Here is a 12669-nt window from a genome sequence, read left to right as displayed (position 1 = left end):
CTCAAAGGCTCGAATCACGTTTGCCAATTTGCTTCACTTGTGGCGTCAAAAAGGCATCTCACTGGGTCTTAAAGGTCGTGTGTACCATGCTACAGTAAGGGCTGTGTTGTTGTATGGGTGCGAGACATGGCCTCTTCGGGTAGATGATGTGAGGCGTCTTCAGGTTTTCGACCACCGATGCCTCAGAAGCGTGGCTGGTTTCGGATGGCGTCAGCGTATCAGCAACGAGGCGATTAGAAAACGGGTATTTGGTTGTGCTGCAGGCACCTCAATCCGGGAAAACATCCAGCATCATCGACTACGATGGCTCGGTCATGTGCTACGCATGCCAAAACACCGTCTACCGAGACGAGTGTTGTTCTCTGTGCCTCCTTCAGGATGGCGCAAACCGCGAGGTGGACAGCACATGACTTGGCAGAAGGGTGTCAAAGAGACCACGAAGAGTTTGGGTGTTGTTGATGTTGTACGCCTTCCAGGATGAGATCCCTGTGACCCCGTCTGTGCTTGGCTGGAGACATTGCAAGAAATAGCGGTTAATCAGTGTCAATGGCGTTCTTGCTGTCAGTTTCTTTCGCGATTGTCTGATTGAGCGGTTGGAGGTGTAGGCACCTCAGTATGCTTGACATAGGCCAGCACTTGGTCCCCTCCCTCATCCACTCTTTTCTCTTCACTGTAGAGCTTTTAATACAATTATATATGTATATACGTAACCAGACGAACCTTATGGTTGTACGGCAGTGAAGCATCAGTGCCAATACTGATGTTGCTGTCTTTGATGATGATGATGATGATGATGAGACTGAAGTTTATCCATCCCATCATGTGGCCAGTAGTTGTGAATAGGTGAAAGCAAACTTGAGGTAATTCTTCCCCGTTTCTTTGGGCACGTAAGTGATTATCTTTGCCAACGCTCACTTAGTCAGAGCCGACAGTTACCGAAAACCGGGTGAGAGCATCGTCCCTTTTGTACTGTTGTTGAATGACCAGTGGCCTGCTTTCTGAGGTAAACTGGAAACGATACGAGGTTCGCCTCACCAGGTTTGGCGACACCTGTTATCACATAACAGGGGGAGTTGCATTGAGCCTATGAGGTTCACATTTCAACCAGGTGCAAATTAAATGGGATGGGGTAAGAATGCTCTCTACGTGGTCATATTCGATTGTTCCGGTCATGTCCCTAACTGCAGCGGGTCCCTAGTGTGAAGGTGTGGCAGTTTCACACTACTGATGCCAGTTGTAAGTAGCAAGATCTGATTGGAAATATCTGCAGTTGCCCGGTAGTTGCGCTTAAATTCACATATCTGTCCGGCAGCATTTCCACAATGGTCTCAACGGTTTACATAAGGCCCAAAAAGTTTTACGAATAAATCTGAGCATTCCGATTTGATGGAAATCGATGCAAGTGGCCGTTGTGACTTCATATCAGCCCAATGTAGCAGGTTTCCCTGCGTTCCACACCATCCCGCGTGATACAGCCTATCTCTTAGGTCTTGCTTCCTTCGGGTGGGACGGCAGCTATCCACAGTGGGGGTGTTGCAGCTGAGCGACCGTTTGTTACTTTAGACTACGCAGTTATCATGAATATCGTGTTGAGTCATCGTTATAAGTAGCTTACAACGTTCCCTACATTGTTCATCCCTCTAAAGAAACCGGCTTTAACGGCTCTTCAGACCGGAAGGGGCAAGGGGTCCCTGTCCTCAATCGGCGAGATTCCTTCCGACAGTCGTGTTGGAGACTGAGTGATAAGACACTTAAGAGTACTTATAGTTCACGTTAAAACCCTGCAACTCAAGAGCCTGGATAGAACTGATGCAGTATACCCTATACTTGAACATTAGTACCTGTGACAATTGACCGTTCGACTGATCTAATATTGAGTGGTTTGAGGTAAATAATTGACCACCTGGCAACAATTTCAACTGCACTGACCCTATCACGTGACTCGCAAGTCAAATTATCGACCGCCGCATCGCGTCATTTGCCTTAGGTAGTTCCTACCGCAAAGCTGTGCCGAGCAGAAGACGAATCAGGGCAAGCTACGTGTGCTTTCTTGGCGTCTAAGAAACGGGACATCTAAAACGGCACGGTCAGTCAAGCCTCACCTCGACTTTTATCAACCGAGTTATAAAGTAACTCGGTAATCCCAAGTGCAGTTTTGGAAGGCGAAGAAATGGAACCAAAAAATGAGGAGGATATACTCTTGATGAAAGGGATAACCTGAAATAAGAGTAGGACTCTAGCCGTTCGTCATGTAAGAAGTTTTCTTGCGTTTGTTGTACACTTTTCAGATAAACTGTTCCAATATTGTACTGCAGTATAAAAGGCCACAGAGTCCAAATTCGCTTAGGCTATCCCCTGAGAAACTACCAATCTGTCGCCCGCTAAACTCTGTGTGAACTGAGCGGTAAATCAAAAGCCTATTCTGCACTCGATTGCACACACAAGCATGAGGCAAAAATAATGATCCATTTGTTGGCTACCACAGCCTACAAGAACTTCGAAGCCTTGAACAAAAGTGAGCAGGACGCCGAAGATACCAGCCGAGAAAGAAAGCCAGGCACTCACACTATCGAATTCTAACAGCGGCCTAAGAAAGTTTTGCTTTGCTTGCTTAACCTCCCAACTGACACAATACAGTATTGGTTTCTGAACTTTCCAGACTGCAAGTTGTCCGCATTAGAAAAAATTGAACTGTGTTCAATAAGTCGATGCAGTTCAATTTTTTTAGATGAACGATTCATTCGCTTCATCCACACAGTTTTTGGTACACATGTGTTAAATCTTTCCATATCTATGAAACCGGAGAGAGTCCTCATGTCTCTAATGTGTAAGTACTTCACGAACTAAGTTACCTTGTGCAGTTGACATCCCATTCAAAGCAGCATAGGACACGCACCCGCCATCAATTTGATTCGCCTGGTGACGCCAGATCAAATCACATACCTCTACTTACATTTTCAACGAGTGACGCCTTCAACCTTGGCACCCACGACTTCAGCTTTTCCCATTACTTTGGCCGTCACCGGACCATTTCATGGCTGATTCTTGGACATTCGCATTTTAACCGGTTTAGTTCATATGAACACACATAACAGATGCGGATATTGGCATAGAAGAAACGCACGATTTGTACCTATTAATCAGTGAACACAATCAACGCAGAGTCTGTACAAAGGGGGAGCTTCGGAATATAAGGAAAGGAATGAGTATCAAGGACTTGCGGGCCCATGAATTGATTATGTATCAGGAAGGTCAGATTCCTGAAAGTAACTACAGCCCCCTAAAATTCCACCGAGATCTGAACAGGAAAGCTGGCAAGCATCCAGGCCAGCCAATCATTCAATCGATTCAGCAAAAGCTGATGAGTGTTCAAGTACGCTACAGAAGCATGACCGAATGTGATCAGCGTTCACGCATTTCGTGGAAGTACGATCGATGTGGATGGGTGTTCACTAAACGCCTAACAGATAGCCTGAATCAGTGTCAGAAAGTGCCCTTTAAATAGCGTGGGGCCGTTGTAACTTTTGCACTCGCACACACTCGCTTGTTTGGAATTAAACTGTTGTGCTCCTTGTCCGACATGAGAGGGGGACAGCAGTTAGATATAAACGATTGGCTACTCAGTCAGATATAAAACACAGATTTTACCTTCACTGCGCCACATCTATGTCCACTTATTTTCTGTTGAATGTTCTTGAGTTGCAGACTAGTCTCTGTGTTCTCTACACACTCATCCCATACCTACTCATCACAAGTACTTTGAAGAATGACCTTGGGTTATGAAAATGTACTGGTATTCAGGATCCTGTTAGTACTGGTTTCGCTGCGTTCATTGACCTTTTGGATCATGGGGATTCAAGAGTGCTACACGTCGATAGAATCTTCCCAGCGGTCTGCTACCGGTTTCGTTTTTGGAACGAATCAGTTATAGGTAGTGATAGAATGAAAAGGAACGGGAGTGAGTGAAGTCGCCACGGTTAAATAATCATCTACATTCGTGAAAAATCGAAGCGAGGATTGCCCTGACTGTACCCCCAAGAGGGCATCTGAGGTGCAACGGCGGATACTACTGACGAGGCATGCGAGTAGTGTGTGGTTTCCCCGTAACTCCACTTCGCGTCCAATGGAAGGTGGGGTTTATGACGGAGTTTGTGGAACTGCTTAGCAGCATTCGTTTACAATTGCTTGACAGTCAATAAAGGTTCAGGAAAGTCCAAAAGATGCGTTCAAGAAGAAGATGGATATTCAGTTTTTTTAAACTGATAGTTTTTCGACTGCTTAGTTGGTATTCTCCGATAAAAAATCGCGATGGAGGGCCTTCCTCTTTCACAAGGGTAGAAAAGTTGGAGTAATATTGTTCTATGGATCATGTAAATTTTCCGGTATTGCAATTAATATCAGTTTCCCTAACATTAGTATTCTACAGTTTGTCAGGTTTCCTTCGATTGAATGCATTTCACCTTGACGAGATAGTAAAGTGCAAGGCTCCTCTGGTGTTTATTAAATCCTTACGTGAACAAAAACTATACGTCTTAGTTATAGTCGTCCAGGGATAGGTTTAGGATTATACATAAATCTGTTTTACACTACAGACAGAAAACGTTCCTGTGTCAGCATGTCGCCAACACTTAGCGTTCCAGGACACAGCAAAATATTGATCGACCCTTATAGAGCCGTAGAAATTATTGCTAGGCTCCGTAAACAACAATCTGTTTACTGAGAATGGAAATACGTTCAATGCACGAAATATTCAATAAGTTTTCAGGCGTGAGAGCTCACAATGGGCTAGCGTTCGGCAGTCGCATGCAATCGTAGGTTTGTCATAGGCTCCTAATCTGAGTAGTGGATCCATATGCCTTCGAATCCCCGAAAATATGTACCAGATGTGTCTCAACCAAGAAAGCACTAAAAGGAATTGAGACTTCTTGAGACAGTATAAACTCCAATTTGACTGTCAAAGATGAGCCAAAGAAATGAGGTTTCTGAGATGATTACACGGATGGCCTCATCCGGAGTGAATATTCTCACGATCAATCACTTTCAGCGCTAAACAATCGTTGCCCTACCCCGAGAATACTGCCTACTATTCGACTGTAGTAGTGCTCACACGCTCACCTTGCATGTCAGATGTATTTCATTCAGTGGAATCAGATTGACCATGAAGGGCGTTCAGTAGGAAACCATTTGGCGAATTCTTTAGGATTACCCTGACCAAGTTTCGATCCATTTTCGCCCAACATGGGACACGTGCTTCGCCCTAGAAGTACCATCAACAATGTTTTACCACTCCAATCTGGTAAGGTTCAGTTTCCAATTTCTACCTTTGATGCATCAGGTATTATCGTGGCGAACGTCAGAATGCGGGATTTATCCACTGGAGCTTGTTGTATTCTGCTATTAGATCGCAGACAGTCGCAAAATTGTTCCCCCCTCCAGTGCCAGAAAAACAACTCACCAACAAGGAACACAACAGTTTTATTCCAAACAAGAGGGTGCGTGCGAGTGCAACGGCCCTGCGCTATTTAGAGAGAATTTTTGTCATTAATCCGGGCTGTCTGGTAGTCGTTTAGGGTCCTTTCCATATAAGACCCGCAAAGGATGCAAAAAGTGCATCTGAGAAGAGTTAAGCCCCGCCACTTTTCGACAGCTCCAAATTAATGTAGGCACATAACCTTGACCGGGAGGATCATGTACGCGGTGTCAGATCGAACCGCGGCCAGTTTAATGGACACAGTCCAGGCCTATAACGCTCCCGACTCAACCATCACCTCCGATATGGGCATCGTACCAAGGAATTGCAAAGATGATTGACATGAATTATCATGAAACGGTTAATCATGCAGAAAACTTTGTGGATCCAACGACTGGGGCTCACATACAGACCGTCAAATCTCTTTGGCACGTCTGCGAGATGCAGAATAAATGCCAGTGCGGCACACATCGATGTTTAGTGGACAGCTAATTGTGTGAGATCGTTTGGACCTTTTCAGGCAAATTATTAATGACATGTCCCGATTTCACCCTCTTCAATAAAAACTAAAAGTACAAGTTTCACGTCCACTTTTTTCTAATCTTTTTTGGGTGGTGGGGGTTATTTTTTTGACGGAGCTTATCTGGAAAAGATCCGGCGCTTAGTGAACACTCATTAAAATCGATCGTGCTTCGATGGAATGCGTGAACGGTGATCACATTCGGTCGTGCTTCTGTGGCGTGCATGAATACTCATCAGCTTTTGCTGAATTGATTGAATGATTGACTGGTTTGGATGCTTGCCGGCTTTTCTATTGAGATATAGGTGGAGTTTTAGGGTCTTAGTAGGTTCCGGGCTTCCTGGACTTACATTCAGGAATCCGGCCTTCCTCATTCTGATTCTGGATCTATTAGCACACGTATCACCAAAAAAGGCTGTAGTTCCTACTTTTTGCAGAGCTCTTCAATCGGATGCATCTCTCAAGTAAATTTCCACTTGGATATGAACTGTTCCCCTCCATGGAAAAACCGGCTCAGGGCCGAGAGTGGGCTAGTTCAACAAACCCCCTTCACAGGACTAGGTCAATCTTCATGCGTACACAGACAAACCGTTGAAATCTGAATCCTGAAGCAACTCAGTTGGAGCGATAACACCGTTTACGTTTTTCTTCGTTTTCATGTGTGTATCCTGCACCAGACCACCAGTTCTTGAGGGCACACCCATCAGGCCATTTAGTCTGCTGGTTGTTCAGGAATCAGCAAAGAAAAGTCTATACATAAAACTCTAGGCCTCAAAATTTTCTGTCCTTTGAAGCCGGGCCTTCATACCGTAGAGCTTGCAGAAATGTTCTGTGTCAACAACTGGTGAGTTTTTCATCAACGGAGATAATCTTCAGGATAGACCAGACACTCCGCTATGGTGAAAATAACAGCGACGTGTCTTCGGGTGAGAGTACATTCCTACATTTCCTGTAGGCGAACTACCTGGGTTAAAAGACAGGAACCAACCTCCTATACAGGGGGGGTCCTATGAGGTGGGTTTTCCGACACAATATGCTTCATGTGTCCTAAGGGGTGAACTCTCAAGAGAGATTCATCAAGGCTAGGTCTCTTTGGTTATTCCCTTGAGGGTTTATCCGCTCATCAACCTCATCTCAGGAGATCTAATCTCCGGGAAACAACCGCATTTTTTCGACGACTTCCAGCTGTGCGGATTGCATACAGACTTGCCAATTTGCAGATCAGTTAGCAAGTATGCAGGCTTCATTTACAGTAAGCATTTTTTGAAAAGTCAATGGTGAGATGTGAAAACAAACACGGACCCATCTTTACGCACCACTACGCTCCCTAAGAACGCACTGATGATGTCATCCCGGCTGGTGATGTAACGTTTACAACCAACCAAATGCCTAGCTCAACGAACAAACCAAAGACCAAAAACTACTTTGTTGGGGGTGAACCAAATATAGCCAGTGTGCTTTCCTTTCCCCGTTACCGCGTTACCACGTGTTGTGCCCAGGGGTGTGTCGCAAAACAAGTTCGATGTGCCATCTTCCTTGGGCTTTCTTTGGACTTGCACTACTTCGTGCGACAGTTTAGACTGAAACCCTCATAATTTGAGGTTTGTACCCCTTTTATTACGTAGTTCATACATGTACTAACGCATTTCATTGATAAATCTCAAGAATCCACAATTTCTGGCTTGTGATTCTGCGCGTCACTCAAGTGGGCTTTCCCGAATATGTCGAAGTATTGTACAGCCAGAATACTAACACTTACGGTAAAGACATTCCAAAAATTTATGCTGATCAGCTTCAATCCACCGAAAACCCATAAGTTTTCTCACACTACCAACAACCCACCAAGAACAAAGCTTCTCGACGCTTTGACGAACACCGAAAGCGAGACTAGTCCTAAAGATTCCGTGAGATTTCTTCTCGATTCTTGTTACCGCATCCATCAATTTTCAAATGACGACGCGAATTCGAGCACGTTGTCTGAAATCAGATTCCTGTTTATTCACACAATAAAAGTCCACACAAAAATTTCAGACTCGCTAGCGCCACCCCAATGCCTAGACAACAGAGTCGTTCTCCGGAGTGTGAGACAAATGCAGTAATTGTCCGTCCATCGAAATTCCACATTGACTAAAACGAATGCTAAGACCTCCAAGGAAAGAGTATTGAGCACTAAACAAGAATCGAGTCAAGAACTGAATCATGAATCCCACGGCAAGCACGTGATCGACTTTATTGCTCACTCAGCTATACATGGTCACAATATCAGATGTCGATGTAGCAAGCTGAAAAACAACAAAATTAACGCACTGGGTTCTAGTTCTGTTTTTAGTCTTCGTACGCCTCAGTCGTGTGCCCAAGCGCGTCTTCACAGGTTCTTCTTCTCGGTGGATCCTAATAAAGTTGCTGTGGACCACAGTCCCTTAATACCTTCTTATTGGTGTGAACCCGGGTCCGGATAGTCGCTTGATCGCCTGGTGCGCTTGACCAAACCAGAAAAAGTCAACGAACGTGCGAGCCAGCTGCTCTATTGATCACTGTCGCGTACAAGCGGGTCAAAAAAGTGATACTAAGAACACAACTCATCTGTCGAGGACGAGTGAAGAACAACCAATGAAATCTGTCTCTCAAAGAAAAACGGTTATTCCATTGGCTGTTATATGGTCCCATTACGTTTGGAGATGGTTCTCCTAATAAAAGTCAACAGCCTTGAGTTGACTTGTATCCCTCCGAATGTTCCCCGTTTCAGCTGGTTTGCAAGAAAGAAAGAATTTGGTTTCAAGTAGAACATAAGGTTGACGGAAACCCGGGGACTACGCCTACCTGATGAGCCCCAAGAAGGGCGAAACCGGTCATGGGCTGCCGACGAATTTTCAGCACACTTATGAGTAGTGCGTTACGAATATATACTACAACTCGTTCAGCTGTAGTTAAGCCGCGCCGTTGGACCGACTCCATATGGGATGCTCGGCAGATGACGTGAAACAACTCGTTCGGAATTATGATGTGATCAAAGTCATTTTTGTGTTGGGCGATCAGGCTTTTGGTTGAATCCGGTGATGTTGCGGCCACAGAGGTGTTCCTAGCATGTTGCCTTGTCGCGCGCCCCTAACAAATTCCGTAGGACAGCCGTCTTCTGAGTGAGAACGGTCTCCTGTTTAGATACTCTGGGAAAAAACGGATGCTTTTTCTTCGGGAGTAGTGAGCAACCACAAATATCTATTCCTGAACTGTTTCTGGCCTCGGAGAACTCTTCTGTAGATTAAGTATCCGTCTTGCAAACGTTTCTACCTCACTCGAGGAGACTTCGTCAGTGCGCAGTTGAATGGGCCCTGCCTGGAATCCTAGCTGGTTTTGTATGGTTTTTAAAGAGTATTTAATTATCAGGAGGGTCAGGCTCCTGACAGCGCTCTCAGAACGCCCGGAACCTACTGCTCCACCAAAAACTCAACAGGAAAGCCGGCAAGCATCCAGGCCAGTCAGTCATTCAATCAATACAGCAAAAACTGCTGAGTGTTCTTGCACGCCACAGAAGCACGACCGAATGTGATCAGTATTCAGGCTTTTCGTAGAGGCACGATAGATGTTGATGTGATCAGTATTCAGGCTTTTCGTAGAGGCACGATCGATGTTGATGGGTGTACATTAACAGCCTTGATCAATGTCAGAAAGTCCCGTTTAAATAGCGTGGGGCCATTGTAACTTTTGTTCTCGCACTCGTTTGTTCAGAATATAGCGGTTGTGTTCCCTTCTGTGAGTCTTTTTTCTCCGGCTTAGGCACTGGAACGGGTCAGCAGCAGTTACCACAGATTGACGAATCAATAGATATAACATTAATATCCCCTCATGTGACTGGCTAATTTGTATATATCTTTCTTGTAACATTATTAGCCCAACTGTGACTTGTTGTGAGTTGTGGCCTGTACGCCTTGCATTCCATTTGTTGGTTGGATGGCTGCTCTGAGTTGCTTGAGGTCCATTTTCAACTAGTCCGTCCCCGGTTTGTGTTGCGCTGTGGTATTTCTTCCTTGAATTTGATTGGTTCTGATGGTTATTTCTATTTCTGGTAGTTTCCTTCATTCAGTCTGATTGATCTTTACATGGTGTGTATCGCAGTCTCATCTCCCTGAGTCTGATTGGCCGGTGCTACTTCCGGATTTAAGATTTTTCCCTTGTTGGCCGATTTGGTTGAATTCGGATGGTCATGTTGTTGAGTTGATCTTTAGCCTTGTCCACTTTGTCAGTTTGATTGTAGTCCGATAAAGTGCATCGCTCCCCCCGATTTTTTTTTTTCTATATTTTTTTCGCCTCTGAGTTGACTCTGAAGTTTTTTCGCTTGCAGTGTTCGATAGACTGGGTTGATTTCAGTGTGCCTTTTCAGTTGAGTGCCATGCTTCCAAAAAATTCCTGTCTTTTCTTTGTTCTCGCTTGAGCCAGTACGTAAAAGATCCTGGAGATGAATTTATGTCCATCTTGATCTTCATGCACGGAAACGAATAGAATTTGGTCATGCCATTTTGGTTGCAAGCTTTTGTTCATGTACTCTGTTTGTCCCACGCGGTGTTTGTCATAGTATCCGTACTGAGACTTGTACACAAACTAGGTCCTCAACACCGCCTCCAGTTGTCCCTTTGGCTTTGATAGTGTTCTCTGTGGGGTGCTTGCAGGTTTGTGTGAGACCGTTCCGTTGTGATGTCGTAGCAAGGATGTATGTGGAAGCGTGATTCGTTTTCGTTCTCATTGTGTTGTTGGGTTTGTCAAACTGTGTGTTCTGAGAGTCCGCCAGATGAAGTTCCTGGGGTGTCCGTTTGTCTGAAATCTTTGTAATCCATAAGATTAGTTTGCTAACCCAAGTGCTACGAAAGCCGGGTGGACGAACTCCGACATCGTGTCGAGAAGCCGTACAACAAGGTGACAGTGCTGTCAGTTTGCTTTGGTTGGGTACCGCAAGGTGAGGCAACAATCTTACGACGTGTTCACTAAATAAGAACATGCGTAACACGCTCATTCACACCCTAATTTGTCTTCAAAATGAGACCCAACTGGATCTCAGGTTAATCGTGCCGTTCCCCAATTGGATCTTCTGAGTAGAGGGTGGGCCATCCCCGCAAATTTCGTAAAGATTGTGTTCAAATAGAACACCAAGGTTGACGAAAGCTTCCAGAGACTGTGCCTACCTGATGAACCCCAAGAAGGGCGGAAGCATTTGTGTGCTATCGAAGAGCTTTTGGAAACCCTATAGGTAGTTTCCTTCAAGAAAAAATTGGCCTTTGGGCAGCAGATTCAGGTGAAGAGTATGACAGTAAAGAGATTAAGACGGAATTGAGCCGAGCCTCCATTTAAAATCATATTCACTTGCAAATAGATGTATTTGTGTATAATTTCCGTTCATGTAGGACTGCACCTGTCTGATGTGTCTCAAGAAAGGCGAAACCGGCCGTGGGATGTCGAACAGTTTTCGATAGTCTTATGAGTGATCCAGTTCTTCAGGACAAGTCGATCACCATTAAAAACGAGTTAGTTTGTTCCTGGATTCGAAAGAGATTCAGCTAATTACAGTCGATGCTGTCGCCATATTCGTTTTTCTCTGTTGTTGAACTTTGCAACTCACAAAAATGTTTATCAGTAGCAATGCATGATTTGGTAGTATTTAATACGAATGATTTCAACTTGGGTGTGAAAAACAAGCGCGTTTTTCTTTCAGGAAAACAAACGCAGACGACTTGGCACCATGAGGGAAATTTTGCCAACTCAAGATGAATTCACTTTCACGAACAATGTGGAAACTAACCCGGACGTGGAGAATTCCGGTTCGCTTAGACTTGATCAAAGTGTGCCAGTTCGAATTTGATGATTCTCTCATTTTCAGCCGGGAAGCTTCAAGAATTTTTATTCCTGTGGACGCTAAACGAGTATATAATTGATTTCCTTAAAGTACGCGGTGTCATTGATGATGGTTGTTGGCCTTCAACCATAAGGTCGAGAGTTCAGACCCCCTGTAGGTTTGTGAGGTGCCTGGTGTGGCTAATCCCCAACAAGGATGTACTACGCTTCTCGGTCTTTTTCACCATCATTCACTGGATAGAAATTTCGTCCAAGGAGAGATTATTATTTCACCGTATTGCAGGTCCCAGATTTTGAAGATAAGCTTCTGACTGACTTGCTCCACTCGATAATTCAATCTTTCACTACTCACGACTACTAATCTTTTGTTTTCTTGTTTTGTCTTACGCAAGTTGACAAATATGTGGTCACGAAGTTTGAGACTGTTTGCTCAGTTCTAGTATTTCCCTCAATATTTCACACGGTTTTACAAAGCGACATTTCGGGTTCACAACCGTTCAAATCTAAGGTTGTACACACAGAGTCCACGTGCACTTACACTGGCCTAATGCATTCAGCGGTCAGACTAGTTTAAGGGTTGCGCCAGTTCACTTCTATACACAGAGTTGGTTTTATGAAACCGAGGTAGATCTGATGAGCTGTCTTCTTTGGACATGGGGCGTGGAAAAAAACAACCATTCTGCAACTTCCTAGCTGGTCGATTTTGGTGCAAATGTTAAACGAGGTCGATGAGTTTTGACATGCAATCTCACTATAGGAACAGAATATACGTCACGTACGGAGAAACTGAGTTTGGTGAAGAAATTCTAGGGAGCAGACAAAAATGTATAAAGGTGGG

Source organism: Opisthorchis viverrini, assembly GCF_000715545.1.
Source record: "Opisthorchis viverrini unplaced genomic scaffold opera_v5_76, whole genome shotgun sequence".
In the NCBI taxonomy this organism is placed as follows: Eukaryota; Metazoa; Platyhelminthes; class Trematoda; order Opisthorchiida; family Opisthorchiidae; genus Opisthorchis; species Opisthorchis viverrini.
Note: the sequence above shows the minus strand (reverse complement) of the source record.